Raw genomic sequence first — 27514 nt, 5'->3', positions numbered from 1 at the left:
AAAAAAATCGAAAAACACACAAAAATCAGCACAATCCCATGCCATCCATGCCCTCCATGATGTTTACATTAAAGAGACCCCACAGAAAGACTCAGTCCATGCACCACTCAATACCCCTGGGCAAAAGGCCCCAACAACAGCCCAAAAATCGAAAATTCCAAAATTGTAGTTGCAGCAACTGTAATGCCCCAAACAAACTTACTTGTGAAATTTCTAATCCAAAAGTGATCCAAAGAAAGTCAAAAAGGCCTCAAATCCAAATATCCAGCAGCATCCACAAAAAGTAATCCTTCCAGGTCAAGATCCGAATGAAAGTGACCAGCACATGAAGAAAGCACTGGGAGGAGCCTGCTGGACAGGAACAGGAAGTTGGAGACTGTGGGGCACTTCCTTCCGCCCACCCACCCCCCCCCACCCAAAACGGACTCCTTGCAAAAAAAAGTGCAGGCAAATGTCAACCTGAGGAGTTATTCTGATAAAAATCATCATTTTCAGAAGGTTTATGCTGCTTGCTGGTGGATTTCTTGTGGCGAATTTCAAATTTTGTAATTTCGCGAGCGCGAGATTGTTGCTGCCCGCCGCATCTACGTGTTCGCAATTGCGAACTCCCGCGATATGTTATCACGGCGTACTCGTGTTGACAAACTCTCTCTGTGCAAGGTAGCAAACCGCGATTACGTAATCGCGGTCGCCAAACTCCCGCGGGATCCCGCAGCAAGATCCAAAATGGCGCAGCACTCGCAAAATATCGAGAAAAACAACTCGGCAAACGCTGAATGACAGTAAGTGAACGCCGCGCACAGCAATATTGTATCACCAAGCAAAAAAATCCGCTGCATGCGAATTTGCGGATTTTCGGAAAATTCGCGAGAGTTCGCAGATTTCGAATTAACCGAAAATCCACAAAATCCGCTAGCGGGACGGATTTTACGCCCATGCTTAGTTGCCTCCTTCACTCTGAGCTATGCAGTGTTTTTTTCAGTTTGCCCTCAAATTTACTCTTTCTTGTTTCCTCAGCTACTTGAACTGTTCCTGTAGCTCCACCCTCATCTTTGAATTCTGGGGGATTGGGGACCCTCTTCCTCACTCCCACTAGCTGTATCACTGTTTAGAAGCACTACAGACCTAACTGTGACTCGTGTGTGTTCACTTAAATCACTGAGGGTGCATTTTCGCAGCACCGCTGAGGTTCAATGTGTCGGGCGCAATGGATGGGGTTTTTTACACTCATGGGAGCCCTTGCACCGGACTGCAATTGCTTTATGACTGTCTGGACCTACAAGCCTATTAGTCTCTTATGCCTGGGCTTAACCGCTTGTTATTCGGTGGGGGCCAGCCGACTTCCTTGACCGATAGTTTGGAGTATCCTAATGTGAGGAGAGCGGGTGAGACCACCTCCATACCTGCATATAGTGGAGGAGGTGCTGACGCCTTGCTTGCTATCATTAGTGCAGTACTGCCAATCTGGGCTTCCTCGAAGATGGCCCATAGTTCTAATAATGCCTCTCTCTTACCACTCTTTTGACCTGTGTATTTGATTTATATGTATGTTCTCATGTGTCCAAGTATGTTAGTGTTTAAAGTTCCCTCTTTTGGGCAGGGAAATATATGTGCCTTTGTGTATGCGTGCCCTTTTTGGCAAATCTTATTACGTTTTTTAGCCTGTGTGGGGGTCTACATGTATTTTATTGGTATCTCCATGATACATTTGGTAGTTTTAGAGGATTAGATACCTTAGCTCCTTTGTTTTAGAGAATCTCCGGTTTCAATCAGAATCATGGGGAAAATCCCCACAGGGGTTACAGCTTTCAATTATGTAACAATGAGCTCAGCTCTATGTACAGATGCATCAACAATTCAACATGAACATTTCATAAACACAAAAATCCCTGCATATGAAGGGTTGCAACATAGAAAACGTGCTATTGGTCAATGAAAACAGTATCTGACTGACACTGACTCCTAGCATCAATTATGTTTTGTGAGAAATAGCAGCATCTTCAAAGGAAACATTGAGTAATCGTCAAAACACTGTTTGGAGTAATTAACGACAGTTCAACATCACACATATGACTTACATAAATATTCACATCCTGTATCTGATCCAGGGGCCAAGCCTACCATCTGCATCACACCCAGAGGTCCAAGTGACCAACACCTAAAAAAATGACAGCGAAATGATGACGACTTTGTCAAAAATTCCTAAGCCCAATCCTAGCGCATGCTATCATGTGACCAGGGTAAGCTCTGTGTGGTACATTGAGTGAGCGTGAAAGCCTGTTAATATCAGATATGGGACAACAAAAATAACAATAGTTTGTGCAAAAAAGAAAATAACTCAAGATTTACAGGACCCTGTTGGCCAACCACAAGTTACATCTAATTTCCCAGGTCCAAATCTTTTTCCCTAAATGTCCAAATGGCACCCCGTATTACACCCAGGGGCTAAGCATACCCTCAGTGTCATGCCCAGCGGCCCAAGCAGGCTGCTAGTACTAAACATAACCTGTTACCTGAATTTGGTATTACTCTATCCTGCACTCCAGAAATATGGGAAAATTGTATATTTTGAGCACTTAACTGGTAGGAGTACTTTGCTGAAAAACCTTCTGGCAAGTGGTTGTCATCACATACAGTGTTGACAGCCGTCATAATGTCTCGGTCTATCCTCATACTGGAATGAGTAACACAGTGACAGCAGCTATTTGCATTATTTGTTTTGCAGCTTCATCAGCCATGGAATTCCCTGCAACGTGTTTTTCTACACTTTGGTGACTCAAGATTTGAATCACATGAGACTTTAGCAGGCATTCTTTCAGCTTAACCACTTGTCCCCATAGTGCATTGTGCTTCATGGTGTACACCTTTGAATCTCAGAATTCCTTCTGGCTCCAGTAGTGTAGATACTCATTGTAAGACTGGACACAATAATATGCTTCACATACCATGAGTGAGGGGAATCCGGGATCTGTATTCTCTAGTGCCAGGATTAGAGCTTTGAGTTCAGACAGCTGCACTCTCCAATCACCTTGTGACAGAGTGTAGGTCTTTTCAGGGAGGAATTCACCATCCTGCATTCTACCCTTAAAAGGGGCACATGCTGCTGAGTATTGGTGTTTTGTCCCTATGACCGGCTGAGCAGAATCAATAGTATAGATGATGTAGTCCTACTGATCTAGAGGCATGACTTCATTAGGCAGAGGGTATTCATTTTTGTGTTGCTGCTATGCTTATGTTTGTAGTGTAGAGTCAAATCTATAGTCTGCATCTGATGTGGTGAGAGAGTGGGCCCTCTGTATCCATCTCAAATATAATGCTTTATCATTGTAAACACTAGCATTCATGACAGCTTCTAATGCCAGCACCGGAGTCACAACAATTATTTTTTCCCACTGAGCCATTGCTCTCTCTCACCAAAGAAGTTTCTTTAATTTTTATGGTGGTTGTAAGAGCACACATTTCTCTAGGAAGTGTGTCGCAAGGTTTTTACCTTCACTTGACAACTCTTATCCCAAGAATAGGACATTGAGGTGAGCTATTTTTGATTTCTTTGCATTTTATTGGTAGCCTAGGTGAGCATATTGCAGAACTATGAGATCTTCTCTTATCAAGTGTGTAGAAAGGTCATCATCCGTCAAATATATGTCATTAACCTAGGACAATGGCTGGTTATCAAATTCTTGCAGAATTTCAGTGTCCCTTTTATACCCCTGAGGTAATTGACAGAACGATTTGCGAGAACCAAGAGCACTGAATACTGTCAAATACCTGCTTTCAGGTGCAATATTTTGGCACAAAAATCCATTAAAAATATCTAGTGTGGTGTTGTATTTCTTTTGCACTATGTTGTTCATTAGAGCTGCACTATGCATGTTTTGTAATGTGAATGTATGTGCAGCTATGTTCAGGTGTATGTAATCTAATACTAGGCAATATGAATGGTCAGGTTTCATTACTGGAAACAAAAGATTATTCATGGGAGAGGTGCAATGATCTGTTACATCCTGGTATTCAAGTTGTGTGAGGATCTTTCTAATTTATTTTTATGGCTCTTTTTATTGGGGTATTGTTTTTGAGGTTGTGGGTTTGACCTCATTGGTAAAATATGATATGGGGAACCGTCATCACACTCCACATGGTTATGGTATAATGCAGGGGCTATTGCTAAGTCCCACTCCTTGGCGTATGAATATTTTCCTGAGTCTGGAATGAGGTCGGTAACGGCAGGTAAAATTACATTTTCTCCCTCTGGGCAATCCATCACATATTCAAGAGGGCAATCCTTTTCAGCCAAGGGAATATCCTAGTTAAATACCTAGTTCTACCAAAAGTGAACATTAATGTATCTCGGTACATCCCATTTCGACTAGAGTTGCTTCTTTAGAAACAATGCAAGAAGCTTACCATCGAATCTGGTGTTTTCACCTGGATTTAGTCACTCAACGCTACTGCCACTAAGCAATCCATTTAGTTCTGGTGTACTATCATGATTTCTTCCTCACTGTCCAGCATGGTCAGAGCCCATCCCCTGCTCAGAAGCAGTATCCTCAATATCTGTGACATGTTTTACTTTCAGTCCAGCTACCTTCTTCATTTTGAATTGAGTCTTTGATTGTTTAGGTTTATCTTCCTTTTTTATAATGTTGTCAGATAAACATTGTGAGTCCTTCTTTAGTTTCCTGCATTTCTCTGATCTGCGCTCTTTCCATACACCTCTTTCAGAGAGTTTTTCAGAATAATCCTAAAATGAAAGAGAAGAATGTGTATAAGTATGCTGATATGTGCCAGGGTTTTTAATATTTTCACGGTTACACAGATTATAGCGCTTTTCTGTGGCCTCCTATTGAGGAGATCTGGCCTGTGACTTAGTCTTTTCTTTATGTTTCATACCATCCCACTTCTTCTTAGAAGACTAGGGTGGTGGCTTTGAGTTATCCTTTTCAGAATTACTCTCAATCTGTGGTTTACTAGGTCAGGCTCCCAAATTATCTCTACCCACTGTTGCGTAATTTTCTTCAATAATTTTTGTTAATTTGCACTCCTGTTCTCCCGGAGTCAAATCCCTGAGGCACTGGCGTACAGCCAATGCTGCTGCTTTCCCTTTAATGTTACTTGACATATTGGTGGTTGCAGCTGCAAAATAGCCCATCAGTGTTAGCCCCAAATCCAGGGCAGGAGCTACCCCATCTTCATTCTGAATCTGTTTAAGCACCTCTGTCAAAAAAGTTAATGAGGGTGTCCCATGAGTTCGAGTGTATACTGCAGCAAACACTGTACACATGTGGTGCAGTCCTCTACTGGGGGAGCCATCCCCATTGGCAAGCATATTGTAAGAATTCTGTGTTTCTCCTGGGATCCTGTCTGGGCAAACACTGCTTCAAGCTGACTTCTTTTTTGTGCAATCCAGAACGGAATTTCCTCTCATCTGACTGGAACATTACCCATGACTGCACTGATTATGTGTGGGCTTATGGTCAGTGTAACCAATTGTGCTTATACAGCCTGAGAAGCCCTCACCGGATTTACAGTCATTGGTTGCATGACGAAGTGTCAGACTTCTATATATTCTGAGAAGACTGTTATATAATCTACACAATTGTGATGCTGTCATTTTAGCTATGTTTGAATGCGGTGTGTAGCTGGCTAAGACTGGCCATGTTGCTCCCTCATTATTAAGGTGACCTAATCTAACTTCTTCTGTAGTGTGTGGAAAGGTGCCTTCCAATTAGTTTTGATGTTCTTGGTAATTAGTATTTCTAGAGCTTTGTAAGCTGTATAGTTATTTGGAATGTCATTTGCAGTTTAAGTGGGAAACAGATTTTGCTGCTCAGAATGTAACTCATGAATAGAATACCTCGATTCCTAAATACTTTGGGGCATATTTATGAGCCCCTGAATCACTTTTGCTCCACCGGTGCATCACTTTTTGTGGCACAGCGGGGGCGAAAGATATGCACCACATTGCGCCCTATTTACACAGTGACTTTGTAAAGCCCTGCGCTACATTATACCTCCGTCAAGTATAATGTATGCAGGGTGGGCATTCCCCCTGCAAAAAGCCTCACAGAAATGGCGCAGAGAAATCTATGAGATTTCACTGCGCCACTTCTAGGACGCTTCTGCATCAATATCTTACGTCTATTCCGCAGCAGGGTAAGACTGACACATACCCTTTCACATGGGGTTTGACCCATTTGAAAGGACACATTGCTGGAGTTGTGTCTGTTTTCAGAAACACCCCAGCAATGCCTCACTTTTACGCTGACAGATTTGTCAGTAATACTGATGCAGAAAAATACTAGTCCAGTAATTACTGATAAGCAGGCTGTACTACGGGAATTGTTTGTTTGTTGGCATGACAGACTACTTATTCACAAAGTTGCAGCTGGTCCAGAATGCAGCAGCAAAAGCAGTCTGCAACAAGAAAAAGTACGACTCTGCCAAGAGCTGTCTGAGGGCCCTACACTGGCTTCCAATGAGGCAAAGAGCCTCCTTCAAGATGTTATGCATTGCTCATAGGGCACTGCATAACACTGGCCCCAAATTCCTAAAAAATAGGATCAAATTCTATGCACCCAATCGGAATCGCCGTTCACAATTTACAGCAAAAGACTCCACCACTCGAGTAAAGAGAGCCAGGATGGGCGGGCGTTCCTTTTCCCACCTGGCTGCAAACATCTGGAATGACCTGCCCACTGATCTAAGGATCATGGACTGCTACTTTACTTTTAGAAAAAAAACTGAAAACCAGACTTTTCCCCAAATCGGACTAATTCCACTAGACTCATGAACCAGCCCGCCGCAGACTCTAACAATCTTAGCGCCGTGATATCCTATCTAGGATGAATGTTGCACTTTAGAAATACGAGGGCGCAGTGAAAATGGTAGCATCGCTGTTTTCATGCAGCGATGCAACAATTTTCATAAACAAGGCCCTTTGTGAGCCTCACTCATGAAGATTACCTCCCCACCCAGAAGTGTGAGTTCATGTTGGAGCAGCTTCTCAGTAACTGCATGTCTGCAATTTTCAGGTTTGTTAAGTGCTGCTGGGTCAGTCTTAAGAATATGTTGAATTCAGAGAGAGTTCCACAATGGGAAGATCATTTGAGAGGTTCAAGCTTTAACAACCTATAGTCAAGACATAGGGTTAACTTACTCAGCTGATGAGGATATGTTCCCTAACATCAAGGACATCTCCTGTTAGTAGGCGTGTAGCTGTCTTTGGTCACACAAAAGGAAACTAATCAAGATATCCATTAAAAAAGAGCACAACAAAGAATGTGGTGGTGCCATCCTGTATGGCTTGTATCTCTCAGGTAAAAATGAGTGTTGTTGGACAACATGAACAAAAGGATTGTGCCACACTGAGTCCGTGCACGCCCTCAGGATATGTTGGCCAGTTTCCCTGCTAGCTCACAGTGGACTATCTGCACCACCAATCTTACAGTGTAACACATGTGTGTGCAATCTGGGAGCTTGACAAGTCTGATCCCCCAAGGATATGTGGTAACAGATCTAGAAACCTTTTGTTTGGTTACTCATGCAAAGTAAAGTAAGAGTAAAGTAGCAAGGAGGACGCCAGGAGGAACTCAGGAGTAGCTGCCTTTTCTTTTTTCTGCGCAGAAGGGAGTACTGTGGTTCCGTGGTTCTACAAGCTCTATAGGTTTGCAAGATACCGCCAGAGGGCTTACGGAGCAAGAAGGGAATGGAAGAAAGCGCTGCGGAGAACTTGGGAGAGGCTGCTGTTAAGGGAAAGGGGAAGCAGGCGGCCGAAGATAATGTTGCCATTAATATAGTTAATAAGCAACAAAAAAAGGGCGACGGCATTCAAAATTTGGGGGCTACACATGTAGAGAAGGGGAAAAGCAGCCAAATTGAAAGTGGCAAGAAAATTCCAGGGCTGTTTACTGCTACTGCGGAAAGGCAGAAGGAAAGGGAGAAAAGGAGGAATAAAGACGGCGAGACCTTAGCGCTGCAAAAGGGGTCTGAACCTTCTGTACTAGGCACTGCTAGCTTAGGACTCCAAAGTGAGGCAAGTGCTGGCACCCCTGGTAGTCTTGAGGCTGGGATTGAGGAGGCTGACGATTTCTATTCATTGTCAGAACATTCTGGATCCTCCTGCGAGGATTTGGTAGAGCAGTATTCAGTGCAACTCTCAATGGTGGATCGCAGCGATGGTGAAAGCTCACTGACAGAGGATCCTGAAGAATTGGTGCAAGGCCAGTTACAAACAGTCAGGAAGCTGGATTTAGGTGCAAAATCAGGGCCGCATGGTACAGAGAATCTTACTGACAAAAAGTCACTGGATGATGCTGAAGGGGTAGAGATGTCTCTGTCCTTAATATATAAAACCATTTTGCAACACCGAGAGGAAACCAAGGAAGAGAGTGTAAGGGTACAGAACATCTGTTGCAAGTTACAAAACTCTATCAGACGGCTGGTGAAATCACATGGAGACTTTGTGGTTAGAGTTAATGAAGTTGAGACCAGGGTCTCAAACCTGGAAGATGACTTTGCACAGCAGAAGACAGCAGTGGAACAGAGTCTTTCGGTAAAAGAGGATATGGTCTGGAAACTTGCTGACATTGAGAATCATGCCAGACGCAATAACCTGAGGGTGCTTCAAATTCCGGAAGGACAGGAGGGGCAAGATCCAAGAGGATTTGTGGTTAATCTGTTTAAGGCGGCCTTTCCTGGTTTATCTCAGTGGGACTGGCAGCGTGAAATCGAGAGGTCACATAGATTCCCATTTAACATTCGGTTAAAGCCTGGACAGGTTCAGGAAAGCAGACCCAGGGCTAGATTAATCACATTTAATAGTTTTCTGGCTCACAACAGGGTTTTCAAATTAGCTAGACCAGATAAGAAGGCAAAAGCTGGGGAGGTTGAATTTTTTGTTCGCCCGGATCTGTGCCAGAAGTCTGTAGAGCTGAGATGGCAATTTCGGCAATTAATACCAGAGTCGAAGGGGGCATCAGCATTTTTAATGTTCCCGGCTAAACTGAAAATAGTATCTAAGGATCAAACCAGGTTCTTTACTAATATTGCCTCTGCTAATGAATTTGTACAATTGATTTAGCTTATGGAATTTGATAGCCAGTGAGAGTATAACGATGAAACTTTGAAATTAGTTTAGAATATTAACAGTTAGGATAATGTAAAGCCCTTTTTCTTTTGGTATACTCTTTCCTTAGGGGTATAAGCTTGGCTCACTGCCCCCTAGGGCTCCTTTCTCTTTATGCTAAACTATTATCTTAGATGGGTTAGTTTGGTTCAACAGGTGAACGCAAGAGGCTCAGGTAAAGCTTGCATCTAAAGGACCAACGGGCCTAAAGCCTCAGTGATGGGAGGGTGGGGTTTTATGGGGGGGAAGTGGGAGGGGTCAAGGGGGGTAGGGGTAGTAGGTCTAGGGGGTGGTGGGTAGCACTTGGGGGGTGTATAAAAAGGGGGGGAAGTATTTCACAGCGACTAACACGAAATTTATATACTTATGGCAAAGAGAAATTCAGCTGCTGGTGGATAATAAATAGTGGTTTGACTTTGGAAGGACAAGCGTTTTTTAATTTTTTTTTTCTTTTTCAATTAAAATGATTACAACAGGAGTAAGAATTTGCTCATTGAATGTTTCCGGGCTGAATAATGTGTTAAAGCGACAAAAGGAAGCAGCCGAATTAAAACATATTTGCCCTGACTTAGTTTGTATTCAGGAAACCCATATTCCGTGGGCTAAGAGAGGTGTTCTAAAGGAATTGGGCTATTCGTTAATGATTGCATCAAGCCAATCAAGTATGATAAGGGGCGTAGCCATTCTTGCCAGATGAAACTACATTAACGTTGAGCGGAAATTAATGTTTAAGAACGGGCGGTGGGCAATTGCAGGGTGTAATTTGGAGGGGCGAAAGTTAACACTTTGTACGGTGTACGGAGCTAATCTGGACGATGCAGGGGTCCTAAAGGAAATACATTTGGAATTGGCTACTTGGCCGCAACCGGTGGTGGTATGTGGAGATATCAATATAAACTTGACGAATGAAGCACTTCAGGATGGTTTTGATGAATACAGGAGGCGGAAACCTAAAGTTTTTAAGGCCCTTTATAATTTAGTAAGGGATCATGGTCTAGTGGATGTGTGGGGTAGTTTGAGGGGGCAAGATAGTGGTTATACCTTTTATTCCTACCCCTACCAAAAATTGGTAAGACTTGACTATTTCTTTGTACCTGTTTGTTTAATGGGTGGGGCTACAATACGTCTATATCCAAGGATTACATCGGACCACGCTCCAATTGTACTTGAACTAATGGGCTGCTTTAGAAGACCTAAATGTTTAAACTTTACATATGATCGGAAACTAGGTCTAAATGTGGAATTTAGCGAGCATATGGATAGGTAGTTTCAGACTTTTTTTAGGAATAATGATGGAACTGCCACTGTTTGTATAGTCTGGGACACCTTTACGGCGTGCTTCCGAGGGGAATGTATATGTTTTAGCTCATGGCAGCAAAAGAAGCTCAAAAAAGAATAGGCAACTTTTTATGACCGCTTGATTGCGGCTGAAACTTCACTAACCAAGGGGATCGCCATATGTCTGAACGATTTATCGGAATTAGAGGATGAGGTGGCAAAGGAGAGGGCTAATGTTTTGGGGTTCTGGAGCGCAGACAACGCTAGGAGGTACTTAATATCTAGGATGCATAGCCATGAATTTGGTGAATCAATAGGGAAGCAGCTTGCGATACAATTACGGATGAAGAAGTTGGCTAAAAATATTCGGGCGTTGAGAGATGTGAATGGGGTATCGCAATCTGAACCTCACCAGATTCTAAAGATCTTTCAGCAGTTTTACTCTGAGTTATACATGCAGCAGAATGGGGTGGTGGGAGAAGGGGAATGGACAGAAACGCTGGAGGAGGGGTTGACACTATTAGATCCTTTAAAACTAGAAGAATTGGAATCACCTATCACTATGCTGGAACTAGAAAGTGCAGTGAAAAGTTTGGCTTTAGGTAAGGCAGCAGGCCCCGATAGAATCCCCGGGGAGGTCTATAGGTAGTTTTTTAATATTATCAAAGATGAGCTGCTTAAAGTTAGGCAGATGGCGCAGCTGGGATATCCTACTAAATCTTGGTCGGATGCTACGATTGCAGTATTCTGCAAGAAATGTAAAGCTCCGGATTTGGTCGGATCTTATTTCCCAATATCATTACTAAATGCTGATAACAAAATCTATTCCAAGATTTTGGCTAATCGATTGGCTAAGGTTATAACGCCCCTAGTGTCCCAATATCAACACGGTTTTATACCAAAAAGACGTACGGTTGATCATGTAAATAAAGTCATAACTTTATTTGACATTGCAGGAGTGGAGAAAAGTAAGTTAGCACTTATTTTACTTGATGCTGAGAAGGAGTTCGACCATGTTCATTGGGGCTATATGTGGAGACTTATGGATAAATTGGGTTTTGGACAGAAATGTATTGTTGCTTTACAGTCTCTTTATGTAGCCCCTAAGGCTAAAATATCTGCTATGGAATTACTTTCTGATTCGTTGAGTATAGGCCGGGGATCCTGCAGTGTTGCCCCTGTTCCCCTCGTTTGTTCGCCCTGCACATTAACCCTTTTATTGAACAACTGTCTCAGAGTGTCCTTATTCCACCGTATTGAGTTTTTGGTTATTGTTTTTCTGTGTTCACATAAGCGGATGATGTAGCTGTAATTACAGTGAATCCTGCACTTGCTATTGGAGAAATTGAGAGACTGGCTAAAGAGTTTGGTAGTATAAACTAAATTAATCAAAGATGCAGATTTTATGCTCGGACCGCTTAGTATGGCATGATGACAGGGTTGTAAGAGAAGTTACCTATTTAGGGATCCAGATCAGAGAAAATATGACTGAATTGGTGGATGTTAACTGGAACGCGTTGACTTTCAAAATTAAGAGCTCATTATAAAGGTGGGAACGATTATATTTCTCTATTATTAGCCGGTGCAATATTGTCAAAATGAATGCACTACCAAAGCTTTTGTACCTATTCCGGTCAATACCTTTGGAAATTTCTAAAAAAAGGCTACAGTACTTACAATCAATGTGTGGCAAATTCATCTGGAGCCCAGGTAGACCTAGACGGGCAATGACATTCATGACATTGCCCCTTGATAGGGGGGGCATGTCAGTGCTGGATTTTTTTTTCTATTATGTTACTTGTTTTTTGTTAAAAATGAGGGTAATGATCACAGGGGAGACGGCTGCTAATAGGGCTATTGCCCCTACTATTTTTGAAATGTTACTAGGCCCAATAGCAAAGCAATGTTTATTTATTGATTTGGATAGCAGTTATTATAAGCGTACACGTTTTAAAGTATTGATTAGCACAGTTAAAGTTTGGAAATGGACTTTCAAAACAACTGCAATGCCGAAAATGTCTTACTATACACCCTTTAAGGCCTATATGCTTCTACCAGGTATATTCTCAGATGAAATGTCATTAAAGTGGCAGAGGTAAGGGGTTGGAATTTTGGGGGATTTCTATCTGGATAATGGGGGTTGTAAATCATTTAAGGAAATAATGGCCCAGTTTGCTTTCCTAGAACCTATTTTTTTAAGTTTCTCCAAAAATCTCGATTTTCTGGCTTGCCTAAATGTGGGTATGCAAACAAATATGATGGTTGAAGGGGTTAGAAGACAGGTTAAAATTGGAGCCCTATATCAAATATTACTTTCGGGAAGACTAGATGATCTTTATAAAGTTAGGTTGAAGTGGGTTACTGCTTTAGGAGACTCGGAAATTGAAATGGAGAATATGCTTATGTTGGCGAAAGAATCAATAATGTCTGCAAACTCAAAAGCCCAATTTTTTAAGACCTTATTTGATTTATATTATACCCCTGCACGAATGGCAAAATGGGGGGGTGGTTATGAGGGTAAATGCTTTCGCTGTACTGATGATGACGCGGATAGTTTACATATTTTTTTGGGGTGTGTTAAACTTCAAAGTTTTATTGCGGATATTGAAAAGTTCTTGTCATTAGTTATTAAAACGCCTTTAGTTATTACACCGGCTATGATGCTACTGGGGAAAATTCCTACAGACAGGGCGGGGGATGTATTTTATCAACATCGCCATTTCAATGACGGTAGCCCGGTTGTGTATAGCAACTGAGTGGTTACAGGAAAATCCACCTGTCCTTCAACAATGGTGAGCCAAAATGTATAGTTTATATAAACTGGAATGGAGTCTCTTTTCAGTTAAGGGATCTAGGAGGAAACAACTGGGTCAGAAAATTTGGGGTGTTTTCCGTATTTATTATGAGGATTGATATTTGTAGATATGAATACATTATGTAGAATATGATTGAAAGCCTACATTTTTCTGTATTTGCTTCTCTCCCCTTTTTTCTGCTTGTCCCTTCTCATGTATGGTTAGTGATATTTATTATGATGATCAGTGCTGATCTATTTATTTATTATTTCTTGCTGTATTTTTCATGCCTATGAACTGCAATTGATATCTTTTTTTTGTATATGTGTTTTTTCGCTGTGAAATTATAAATAAAAAAAAAACATTGGACAACAACTAATACATGCCACTGAAGCCCAAATTAAAAGCACCATGTTCAATCTCAAACCCATTCAAGGGCATCACCAGTGTGGCAATTGATCCATTTGCAACTTTACCATTGAAGTATCCACCTTTATGTATGGCCACATACAATAGAAACACAACGAGTTCACCAATTGCAAAAAGAAAATGTGGTGTATGCCATAATATGTCCATGCCAAAAAATTACATTGGCAAAACGAACCAGGAAGTTAAACAAAGAATCATGCAACACTGTTCCAGACTAAAAAATAAAATCTTTACAGTGCCTATGGTAAACCACTTTGTAGAGAACCACATGGAAAAAGACTTCAAGTGGACTGTACTTTGTGCAATTACACCAAACTCCAGAGGCGGAGACCCAGAAATTTAACACTGTCCTGAGAGGGTTAAATGAAATGACTGAGATTGCGAAATATGAAATATGAGATGTGCCCTATAATGTGCCCTTTTATGCAACAGAATGTCTTAAGCTTCACCCATAACTCAATAGTCCAGCATGCATTTTGACCAGCTCTGGAAAATGTACACATTCCGAATGGTCTGTTTTAGAAATTGAATTCAGCCCTTAGAAACACCAAAACAATAAGTATGACTTTGCCATATGCAAGCTGCTACTGCTGAATCAAGCAATGTGAGAGATGGATGGAGAGAGAGAAAGGAATTCAGGCACGTGAATCTGTTTAACAAATGGGGACCCTGAATTCCAGGCTGCTTCTGATAAACATCTGACATCAAGCATTTTTAAATCGGCTATAATTAAGAATATCAGCACACATTGTGTAATTTACACTTAAACAACTCTAAGCGCAAGGCTGCAAGGTATAGGATAGCCTTGTTTCCCGCTAAAACATTGGAAATGCTGAACACTTTTATACGCACAGGTGAGTTACTATTTGCATGTTAATCAACTCATTTTCACCCACCAGGAATATAATTCCCGAAGGCTATGAGGCAACACTAAATTGATGACCACAGTGCCCCCAGTCATAAGGCGATTCCTTTTTCCACCCTCTCAGTCTTTGCTTAAAATAAATCTTGCATTTCGACACAACCATTGAAAATGGCACTTCATTTCTCCTGATAGGGATCAGAATTGTTACAATACAGGAAAACACATCCGTCTCTGTCCAAAATGATTAGTCATGGAAATTTACATTGAGGATCAGTGCACCCCTCTACATTTCCAAGCAATATAAAGTACACTGTTAATCATATGAGTATGTAGACGTAGAACAGGGATTTTTGAGTCATTAGAATGTTACACAATCATTTTCACTTATTTTCAGCTGAAATGACAAGGTCCAGATCCTGAAGAGAACCCCTCAAAAGACTTGGGGTTTGAAACGCGTTGACCCCTGGTCTTGGGAAAAGACATTCACAGTGTGTTTGGAATATACTTTGTATGGCTACTACTCTCCATTTCTACAACACTTTAAGCTTACATTCCCAGAGCTATACACAATGGCAAGATAAAATACATAACTTGAAAGTGAATGTTTCTGTCTAGTGTTTCATAATTTTATTAGGACTGGTCAAGTATGTCTAATATAGCAATATGTCAGTAAGTTTGTACATGTCACTTATGTGAAGCAATATGTCAGCAAGTTTGTATATGTCACTTATGTAAACACAACTGTGTTTAATGTATTTATGTATTTTATTTTCAAGTGTGTTCAAGAACTATGTATTGCCCTTTATGATGACGTGCTTTAAATGTAAAAAAAAAACTTTTTCTGAATAAGCCAAAGGAAAGTGAAATAAATCATGTGGGCTAATGAATTTGAAACATTGGTTCATTTTGTTTTTGAACCATTGACAAACATGGCAACTAGATAATTTGTTTGTATAAAAAATGAAAAAAAAGTATATGTAATAACAACACCCATGCTGCAATCTTGAAGTACCAGTCAGGCTGCTATTGTTTATCCTATTGTGATAGCTCATCACCTAACGGCCCCAATATGCAGCAACATTTGCACAAGTGAACTTTATCTCTTGTACAGAATGTTCAAGGTCTCATGATAGTGTGCATGCAAAGTGGAAATGTGAGCAATGCAGTTTCAAGAATACTATTCTGCACAGATACATAAGCAAATGAATGTCAAAAGTCACTGTGTAAGAAATAAGGCAACTTAAGAAACATGAGCATGTAAACTGGTGTTTCTAACTGGGCCTATCCTAACCATTGTGACACTTCTTCTGTATGGGCTGTAGGGATACTGGCGAACCAAGAATCTTATCTTGTAGAAACGGATCATAAAAGTAGGTGTTAGGGTTTGTACAAGGAACATAGCTCAGCCTCACACCATGTCATAAGAACATCTTATAGTCATGCTATGGTTGTGTATTTTGTGGAATAGTTGTTACAATTGCCTTTGTTTAATTTATTGATATGTAGAATATCAGTAAGGCTCCATTGTTTTACTAAACGCTTAGTGGATCATTGTATTTACTTATGCTTGTTTTATGTTGCCCCAGTCATCTGCCCTAAAGTCTGGTTACAAACATTGCACTTGCCTGTGCTTGTTTCTAATATGAGAATTCAGGGTTCATTTGTTTAAATGTCACACTGTCAAGCCAAGAACTAATTTTCATAATCTGCACCTGTCTGTTAGGCAGTTAAAACATGTGAGCCACGTTTCTCTTCCCTCTCCACCTGAAGAACCCCACCCTTCAAGAACTCTATAAAAGACCTTGAAACCCAATCACTTGTGCTTTCACTCATTAGCCCTCTTCCTTACCTGCATTCTAGTCTCGTCTCTGCGTCCTTCCTGTAGCGAGAGAATCTCTTCTTCGATGCTTTCATTCCTGTTTGGGTCTCCATGGCAAAGCCAACGCAGTGATTCCACTTTCCGGTCCCGATTCCTTTTTGCTCCAACCTGAAACACAAAACAAAAGAGAAGTTCAAGTAAGATTATGGCGTGCATGATCGGAAGCGCTTTCAAAGGGATTAAGGTATTTACAAACTTAATTTTATAATTTCTTTAGTTTGGATCTAATGTACTTTGTCAATCAAAAGCGTTTTGAGGGTTTTAAAGGCAAGACGCTGTCATCGTTTTAGCGCGTATAAACAAAAAACGATCTTTGAGAATAAATATACTTTTACGAATACGCACCTTGGAATTCTGGAACTTTTCCCAAAACTTTGGTGCAATTGAGGGCAGCAGCTTTGCCTATAAAGAAATAAGATCAAGAGAGGAGGACAATAATTAAAAGCATTTCTACACTCATTCATATGTTTTAAGAGACACTATATATTGATATTGAAGATTGTTATTAGTAAGTTAGAGACAATAGACACTTTATACTATGAGCAAAGATTTGGTTCATATAAGTGAATATTGTTCTTTTATTTCTTTGCGGATCTAGTCAGAAATAAAGTTTAGGCTGCATTCTTTAACAAACACTGTTCTGGTGAAAATAACCACAAGCACTGAAAGGTATTTTTCCTAATGATAATGTTTAATAAATAGACAGAATAAGAATAGTCTATAAATACAAGTTAATATGTTTCATTTGTGTATTTAAATAGATGTCACTCAAAGACGCAAGAGGACCTGAAACTCTGAACAAAAGAAAAGAGTGGAGTCAAGAGAAGTTGAAACCAGTGGAGTGTATCTTTTGGTTTATTATTTTGTCCAATTTTCCCTCTTCCCTTTGAGATCTATTCTTGTCAGATTGCGTTGTGAATTCAGTCGGGCGGGTATAGGTTTTTAGGAGCAGGAGAGAAATTACGTCTCATCTCTCAAGTTGAACAACTAGGATTTCAGGTGAGTGAAGGTTTAACAGTATCAATACAATGTTCCATAGGCTGACTTCCACAGTGGCTGCAGAAATCAAAATGATACAGATTGTTATTAGTAAGTTAGAGACAAGAAACACTTTATACTTTGAGCAAAGATTTGGTTCATATAAGTGAATAATGTTCTTTTATTTCTTTGCGGATCTAGTCAGAAATAAAGTTTAGGCTGCATTCTTTAACAAACACTGTTCTGGTGAAAATAACCACAAGCACTGAAAGTATTTTTCCTAATGATAATGTTTAATAAATAGACAGAATAAGAATAGTCTATAAATACAAGTTAATATGTTTCATTTGTGTATTTAAATAGATGTCACTCACAGACGCAAGAGGACCTGAAACTCTGAACAAAAGAAAAGAGTGGAGTCAAGAGAAGTTGAAACCAGTGGAGTGTATCTTTTTGTTTATTATTTTGTCCCATTTTCCCTCTTCCCTTGGAGATCTATTCTTGTCAGACTGCGTTGTGAATTCAGTCGGGCGGGTATAGGTTTTTAGGAGCAGAAGAGAAATTACGTCTCATCTCTCAAGTTGTACAACCTGGTTTTCAGGTGAGTGAAGGTTTAACAGTATCAATACAATGTTCTATAGGCTGACTTCCACAGTGGCTGCAGAAATTAAAATGATACAGAATTGTATTTCATTAGTACAGCTCTGTGACCATAAACAGGTAATTCTTGTATAAATGGATTTGGTGAATTATCTCTCAATCGAAGTAAAATTGGGGCATCAGAAATTGCATGAAACATGGATGTCTCCCATGTAGTTAATATTTGCCATTACATGTTAGCTGACACATTTTCTTAGCCCAGACTCCCACATATGGACATGTTCCTTTGTTTCTTCTGATGTCCTTAACAGCTAACCTAGGAGATGGAGGCTTAAGAAGTATCTGAGATGCTATCACATGGTACTTTGTCCAATGATCTCTATATTAACCAACCCTTGAAACTGAATGGGTGTAAGAGATATGACTGTGGCTAAATGCATTAAAATCTCAGCCACAACATCAAAGTTCCTCCTGCACTACAGGATCAGAACTGACTGCCCATCTATCAATGTCCCAGCCCCTGTAAATTGCCACTCAATCAGTGAGGATCAATTTTTCACTCTCCAGATCATACCTTGTTGCTCAGATGTGGAACGATGCATCACAACTAAATTTAGAAGCAGAGTTACATTGTAATCCAGCCAATGACATGTATGCTGAGGACTGTGCTGCAATGACGGCTGGTAGGGAATGGGGTGGCAAGGTGGGGTGGACACAGGGGTGTTGAAAATTATAATATAAACATTCCCCTTTTCTGCCACCTCTCCTCCATCTCTGCTTCACTCCTCTTACTGACTTCAGTCTGGAAGAAGCTTCAGGATGCACCTGAGCACACAGGCTACCCTGAGCCAATCACAGTGCTGCAAAGCAGTGTTGTGATTGGTCTGAGCGCCGTAGATCAGTGCTTGGATGGGGACAAGGAGCATGTGCATATTCCCCACTAGGTTGTGCATAACAGCCTGGTGGGGAATATGCAGAGTGAGCATGATTGTCTGGTCTGGCCTAGATGGCCGGCCAAGCAGTCATGTGCACTAAAGTGTGCACAAAAAATTCCTCCTCCCTAAGCCACCAGCCCGGTCTGCCCTAACCCAGCCAAGCAGTAACACAAAATAAAATGATAACAACGTTGTTATTATCATTTTATTTTTCTCATTTTCACTCGTCTAAGAGCAGTGGGGCGGCTCTCTTCTGCCCTAGCGGAGGAGCCGCCAATGTTGTGCTGCACTCTGCCACACATTTCTTTGGATGAGATGACCAGCCAATGCTAAGAGGATTTAGAGGGATGCTCTGTGAATCTGGGCATCCTTATCTATGAGGTAGGACTGAATGCAAACTGCATGGCAAACCGATCCGCTCTTGTGCTACAATAGCACCCATTTGCATAGTGTAATATGTTCCTAGATGATTCCTTAGAGGCACCACCACTCATCAACTATCAAACTCTTCCTTTGTACTATTGACACTGCTTGATGCAGTGCTTGATGTAAGGCATTTATTACATAGCAACCACCACAAAAAATTAAGCAATGCAAAAAAATTAACAAGTTGCATTATAAACCAAAAATTTTGATTTTATGAATCTCAGAAGACAGAGAGGTTGAGTTTTTACTGCCAGAACTAGAACATATTCATGCAGTTCTATGGATTGATTATGAGTGGTCTAAAGAAGTTTGTGCTATTTATCACACCAAGGATCCGAAAAAATGAAGGGGCATATTTACAAGCCCCTAGCACCACCGCAACATCACTTTCAGTGATGTTGTGATGGTGAGATGGTGATAGGGGCTGCGCCCTATTTACAAGGCAGTGTTAATCCACTTAACGCGGCTTAACACTGTGTTGTAAATAAGGCACCCTTTCACGCTGTATTTAGCGTGAAAGGGAAGGGCAATGGGTGATGCAGTGGGCGTTCCACCGCAACACATATTGATTTTGACACTGCCTCCTATTTACAAGGGCAGCATAAATAGGAGGCAGCGCCAAAATTAACACCAGGGAAAACCTGGTCTTAAACAGGCGAAACGAAGAGAAATGCTAAATCCCCCTTCCAAAACATAAACAATCATTTAAAAAAATGCTGTTCAAAACTTGTATGTGTGCTGCATTAAGCAGCACACACAGAAGCTACAAAACAGCATTTAGATATCTTCCCCTCAACACAAGCACCCTTGCACTATGGTGTAGTGGTGCCTGCATGGGCGATAGGCAGCGCCAATGCAGGGGGAAATGCAGAGCTGCACCATATTCTAGTAATAATGTGCATCCCTGCGTTTCTAAAGTGACAAAGCGTGTCATTAGCTTTCTTGGCTTAACACCCATGCCCACCTTATTGTAAATATGCCCCTAATTATATAATAAGATGGTGATGCTTTGAACTCCAAATCCACACGTTCCCCTATTTTCCAGGCTTTTGTACTCTATTAAATTTTAACATGTTTGAAACTTAGGTCTTGATAAGGAGTGTTTTTTTTTACAGAGTTTTATATAGCGCGAACTTGACCTGAATCGGTTATGAGAGCGCTTTGCATAGCACCAGTTGCATTACATGAGGACACATTCATATTTGTTAGGCACCGGGAGATTAAGTGATTTGCCCAGAATCACAGGATGGTCAGTGTCATTGCCGAGACTTGAACCCAGTTCCCTAGATTCGAGGTCGACCGTCCTAGCCATTAGGCCAACTCCTCTCCCTCTATTTAATTCAGACATGTACAGTAACTCCTGTAACCGCACATATCAGAAATTATACGTTTTCAGGCAAAGACTGTAACCACCTAATTTTCCCAAAGTGTATTTTTTCAGGTTAAATCTGCCACTACTTACCATGGAAAATGCTCATAAAATACAGGGCCGTGGATTTTGGTGCAGTAAGCATCAAAAGCCACATTATGCCTCGTTTTTTTTTACAAAACTGCATAAGGAGCTAATTATTGCACTTGATAAATTCTTAGCACCTTGTTATCGGATTTTTTTTATATGGCACAATAATATTGTAACAACACCTGCGCATTTTAAACCATGGCCTTACAAAGAAAAAATCCCCAGAGTGCAAACTTCATTGCACCACTTGCAATTTTGACCTCAATGCATAACATAACAGGGAAGCCAGGTCTGGTGACTTATTCGACTAATGGGCCCACAGTAGGGGCCTGTGTTGATCGCAGGTTCAAAATGGGCGGGTCCACTCAGCCTTTCATCCTTCTGAGGTCAATAAAATGAGTATCATCGAGTTGGGTAACAATAAAATATCTGTTATTTAGCGACAACCTTGGGTGAACCTGTGCTTTTAAAATGATTATGTAGTATGGGCAACTTGGGCTTTAGTCCTGGAACCCCTCTTTCAAGGGCCTCCCCGGAAAGTTATTTTTTCTATATATATCAAGTCTACTTCTCAATCTCAATGACTTCAGTTCTGTATGCCAAATTGTACCTCATATTCTTGTTCTCTCATCCAGTGTTACCTTAAAGATTTTGTGACCCAACGAAGACGCAGTTTACTTGTTTTTGATTGATCCTTTTTCTGAAAATGTAGTCTGTAATTTGTCCATAATTCAATATTTTTTGGCATCCTACAGGTTAGACTAAGCAGAAAGTGCGCAATAAAATTCGAATTTATTCGGAACAGAGGCAACACTAATCCTTTACTTAGCACTTTGAAATATACCCCAAAGAAATTCCTCTGGTTACTATCTGGTCATAACTTTGGTCTGAAAAAATTCAGGAATACTCCTGCATGCAAAGAATTCCGTGAACGTAAACTCAGCTAATTGTTGCTTTTTCGTTTCTTTATTTCGCACACTACTCATATTTATCGAAACGTTTCACTTCAGGACAAAGTTGTGTCCAGGCAGCAACAATAGGGATTCATTTCGGATATATGTCACTGTACTTCAGAGGTTGATAGCTGGTGACATTTTCCAGGATCACACAAAAAGCCCTTTACCAAAAATATATTTAAGAATAAAGAAGAAAGGTGTTTGTTACTAAGCGATGAATCGATACAGATACTTTCAGTGATACAATGGACACAGAATATGAAATACAGCAGGGTATCTCCTCGAACTTCAGTGCCAATTGCCCACAGAGCACCCAGAAACGTTACTGTGTGAGATAAAACTTCATAATTGGAAGCTCTCAGATAGAGGACAAATGGCAGTGAAGCAAATATACCTATGTACCTTCTATATAGCAATAGGTCATGAGCTATCATGCAGATCAGAACATAATTAAAAATCCCACATGCTATTGTTTTGATAAGCATAACAATGCTCGTATATGTCAAATGAAAATGCAATATTTATGCCACAATCTGGCAGCTGAATTCTACCTGCCCATTCCATTTGATTTTCGGTTGAAATATTAGTTAGAATAATAAATGTGTGGTACATTTAATTGCATTGCACAATGCCATTTCTTACACATCAGATTTGATTAAAATAATGTTCTGAGGCACGGTGTTTGCATATTCATAAAGGTCAAACACGAAGCTCGACTCTTCAGCTGCAGGGCAAAAAATGCAACTGAATACGATATCTTTAGAGAAATACTGGGTGAAGCCCTATCTTTGTGAAATCTGACCATGGTCAGATTTACGGGAGGCGAACGTGTTTTCACATGTATTGCTGTTTAAATCAAAGCACTATTACGCTATGTTAAGAGGCTCCTATTTAGCCGCTTCGCTGCTGATGACGAGCTGATGACGAGCTCAGCTCGTCATCAGCCACAGTAGTCGTGTGCGGATGACGAGCTGAGCTCGTCACGTTACGCGGCTTTTTGCGGGAAAAGCCGCTGCAGCGATGCGGTTAGTCAATATTTAGGGGCATATTAACATGGGCCAGCGATATCGTTGGCCCCACATAGCGATATCGCTGGCCCCACATAGCGATAGAAATATTATTGCCGGCTATCTCTGAAACTTATCACCATGATAACACTATATTTACAATGCATGATATTTCAGCGATAGCGGTGTTTACCATGGAACATCGCTGGTTTTCCAGCGATGTTCCATCGAAAACCGCAATAACATTGTTGATACGACCCTGTAGTCGTATCAGCATTATCCACCTACCATTATTAGTATGCCTTAGTCTGGAATTTAACAGACCTTAAATTCAAGCGTAAGGCCGAGGTAGCACGATTTTTTTTTCCGCTGCACCTCCTTGATAATATTGCAAAGCTGCCTTCACAATATTTTCATGTGTTGCTTTCACAGCCATCCCTTCTTTGCATCTCATTAGCGATGCGAGGCGAGGCTGTGAAAAAACGGGGTCTACATCAAGGAAAAACGCGCTAGTGTGTCCTTGATGATATTGCATATAATTATCGCCGCTTGTTGCCCGAAAACGGATGCTAAAGCGGCGATCATTATATCGCCAGCCCTTGCTAATATGCCCCTTTATTTGTTAAAAAAAACATGAAATAGGTACAGGGCCCAAAGGAGTGCCTCTGAGGAATACCATGGAAGCTGAATGCCAAGGTTGCGAATCATCGATTACACCCACGCTGTTGCCTGCCACCTCCCTGCACTTCCTGCCTCTTTCTCTCGCTCTTGCAGGCCTTTTCTATCGCACTCTTTGCTGATGTTTTTCTATCTTTCTATTTCTCCCTTCTTCATTCCTGCATTTTTCTTTCTTGCTCAGGGTCAAAGCCTAATGATGAAAAATAAGTATTTGTCCTGAAAAACGATTGCTCTTGCCCTTCACATACAACTACTAGCACAAATGAATCAAAATATCTAGAATACATCTACCATTCGAATGTCTTGCTGCTCTCTGGGTTGAGTTGTAACTGTCTTCCCAGGCAGACTAGGTTTTGCACTAGTGACCCTTATTTATGTATTTATCGGCATTCATGTAGTTATTGGCCGGAATGTTCTGCCAAAAGCAACAACAGGATCCCTGTAGACTTACTATCCTCAGTGATAACATAAAATACGGGCCTAAAAGTCTAACATGCATTTAATGGAAAGAAGCAAGTGACACTGCAAATCATAAGGTGACAATTGTCATTGTAACCGACCAGAGCTCTTGCTCAAACAAGATGGTTCATGTAATACTAAAATGCATGTCATTTTGGATGGTTCTTATACGCTTTTCTCTCAACACAATTCTATGACAGAAACTGTTATACTTCAATGAAACTAATGAGCAGGAGGCAGAATCTTCTCATTAAGCGAAAGTGAGAAGTCCTTGAAAGGAAGATCAATATACATAGAAACATACTGCTGAATTTTTCTGTGATTATGCCTAAAAGTGAGGCAAGGCTTTACTAATGCAGATGCAGGACATGTGCAGATGTACTTCCACAAATAAAATGGATTCTAGGCCTAAGGAAATCATGAACCTTAGCATGCACGCTAAGGCTTCAGGTCAATATAAAAACAATACTTAGATTTGATTTTGTCCTCATTAGGGCACATTAGAATACATATGCAACGGGGCGTGGCTTGGCGCCCAATGGTGATGGCGGCGCCCGTGTGAGGCTCGGCTGACGCCTCGGGAGACATACCTTTCACAGCCCGACTTCTCCTGCCACACAGCTCCTACTTGGCCGCGGAACACCTCCGGATGACGCCGTGACCACTTTCATAAGTTGGAATGCCCTGATACTGGAGAATTTACTACGGCAGTTGGCAGGACATGTGCAGATGTACTTCCACAAATAAAATGGATTCTAGGCCTAAGGGAATCATGAACCTTAGCATGCACGCTAAGGCTTCAGGTCAATATAAAAACAATACTTAGATTTGATTGCGTCCTCATTAGGGCACATTGGAATACATATGCAACGGGGCGTGGCTTGGCGCCCAATGGTGATGGCGGCACTCATGTGAGGCTCGGCTGACGCCTCGGGAGACATACCTTTCACAGCCCGACTTCTCCTGCCACATGGCTCCTACTTGAACGCGGAACACCTCAGCATGACGCCGTGACCGCTTTCATAAGTTGGAATACCCTGATACTGGAGAATTTTCTACGGCACTTGGCAGCTTCACTCAAGGTATTGCCGCGGCTGCCATTTTATGACGCCACCGCTCGTTTTGCATTAACGCCGCTTCTGTGAGGAACTTTATTTACATCACAACCGCTCGCCTTTAGAGCTTACAGCTTTCGCTAGTATGAATTTGCTTGCCTTCCTCACCACCTGTTAGCACCTCATTTCTTCTTCACAAACTCTACAATGAAAGGCTGCTGCATCGTTTCTTTCACATGAGTGCTTCATGTTTTATGCCTCACTTTCCTGTCAATGCGTTTGAAACCGCTTGAAGCTGTACATAGAGGTCCCTTTTATTTAAGCTTCTGCTGAACTTTTACTTCATGCTGTCTTTCACCGGGTGATTAATACTCAGGTTGAAAGTGAGTCATCATTTTCTGCTTCTGTTTCGTCACATCTACTGGCCAAGGGAGCTACCAAGCTACGCATTTTGGCTTAGTACTATGCCAACAAAGTGAATGTTGCGGCTCTGTTGCTTTATTTCCACTCACTAATTCACGTCGTCAATGCTGCTCACTTGCTATGTTCTGTTGGCGGATGTTGGACCTCCTTTCGACAGTTTTTTAGTCTGAACTCTATCATATCCAGCAGTATCTCCTTGGACTTTTCATTTTTATCTTTTTCCAGCTTCAAACTCTTACGCGTCTACCTGTATTATGCGCTTTGTAATTTGACATAGGTTCCTATATTTTATATGGGATGGCTCAAACTTATATCGCGCATACACTCCAAATCTACGACGAAGGTGGCTTTTGTGAAATATTCAAAAGTGTTCTCTGCTCTCTCTAAACTAGAGGACTCTCTCACTTCATCTGGCTCTGACACTGCCATTGAACCTTCCCAGACAGCATCAGGGAAAACCAACACCAAGAGGCTGAAGAAAGATCCTCCCTCACCTCTCAAATCGTCTCCACCTGTTTCAATGGAACTCCTTTTGGAAGAGATAAGATCTTTTTGACCTTTTTTGGAAGAAATCGGGACCCTACGTCCTTTTTTGGAGGAAACCAATGCCAAGCTTCAAACTCTTACAGATAATTGGTCGCTAATTGAAACCAGAGTCTCTTCAGTTGAACAATCTGTCACTTCCTTTCAGGAAACTCATACCGCGGTTTCCCATATAACCTCACAAGTAGGCGCCCTCCAGAAGCAGGTGGAGGAGTTGGAAAATAGGAACAGACGGAATAACCTACGTATTTACGGCTTGGTTGAGGGTCTTGAGGGTTCAGACCCAATCACTTTCTTTCGATCATTCCTTCCTAAGTTGCTCCACTTGCCAGAAGGTACGACTCTTAACATACAACGTGCACACCGGCTGGGGCATTTACCTACATCTGCTTCAATGTTGCAGCGATCAAGAGGTGTTATTCTCTATTTTCTTGAATATACTGACCTTCCGAACGTTCTTATGGCCGCCAAAGCTTCACCGGAATTATCATGGTCTGGTTCTCCCCTGTTCTTCGCTCAGGATTATGCAAAGGCAACTGCTAATCGTCGAAAGGCCTTTTTAGGCATGAGAGATGTCCTTCGTTCCATGGGTGCTAGGTATGGACTGTATCATCCCTGCTTGTTTAAAGTAACCTACAACAACAGGACAACCACCTTTGAAGATCCGGTACACCTACAGAGCTTCATTAATGCACACAAGACTACTGCCATGGACTCTTCTGGGCCTTCCTCGTCGCATCCTGGCTGAACAGTTGCCGTGCTGGTTCTTGGTCTTCTGATGTTTCTCGTTTTAGATGTATCTTTGCCCTTCCATTTTGCTCTGCTCCCTTGCTTGTTACTCTCCTTTGCTTGTATAGCTATTGATTGCTCCTTGTTCTTTGTTGTTCTCCTTTGATTCATGTTTGTAATTGGTTTTGTATTTTCCCATTTTGTCTTTGCAGGATTCTTCCCCGTTCGATGATGTCTCCCTGGCTTACTGCCCAGCTGTCCACGTCTGTGCTGCCTTGCCTAAGGGCCCCTTTCCCCCAGCTCCATTTTGTCTTCTCCTTTTGTAGGTATGTTCTTCCCCTACTTCCCCTTGTTATTCTGTTCCCTTTATTCGCTACCTTTCCTTTTGTGTTTCAACTTCCTTGTCATTGCAGCGGTTCTAACTTCTTTTCTTTTAGGTTGTAGTTTTTTCCTTCTTTTTTCTTTTCTATCAACAATTTTCTTGAACTCCTCTCTTATTTTTCCTTTGTCCCTTTTCCTTGCACGTTCCTTCATCTCTGCAAATTCCCTTATTCTTTCTCTTTTCTCACTCTATAATGCTTCTTTGTTCCCTTTTTCTTCAATCTTCTTCATGGGTCTTTCTCCTATTCTCTTGTATGCTTTTTATGCACGCTGGTTTCTTCTTATTCATTTTATCCTTCTCTTTCCTCTCATATTTCTCATTAGTTCTCTTGTTTCTCTTGATTTGCTCGCACCTACTGCTTTTTACTTAGGTTTCATTTACAACAACTTTGTTGCCTTACTGTATAAGTCATGTCTTTAAATACAATTTCCTGGTATGTCAATGGTATTAATTTCCCAATTAAGCATCAACGCATTTTATCTCACTTAGACAAGTTAAATATTGATGTTGCTTT

Source organism: Lissotriton vulgaris, chromosome 5 (assembly GCF_964263255.1).
Source record: "Lissotriton vulgaris chromosome 5, aLisVul1.2, whole genome shotgun sequence".
NCBI lineage: Eukaryota > Metazoa > Chordata > Amphibia > Caudata > Salamandridae > Lissotriton > Lissotriton vulgaris.
Note: the sequence above shows the minus strand (reverse complement) of the source record.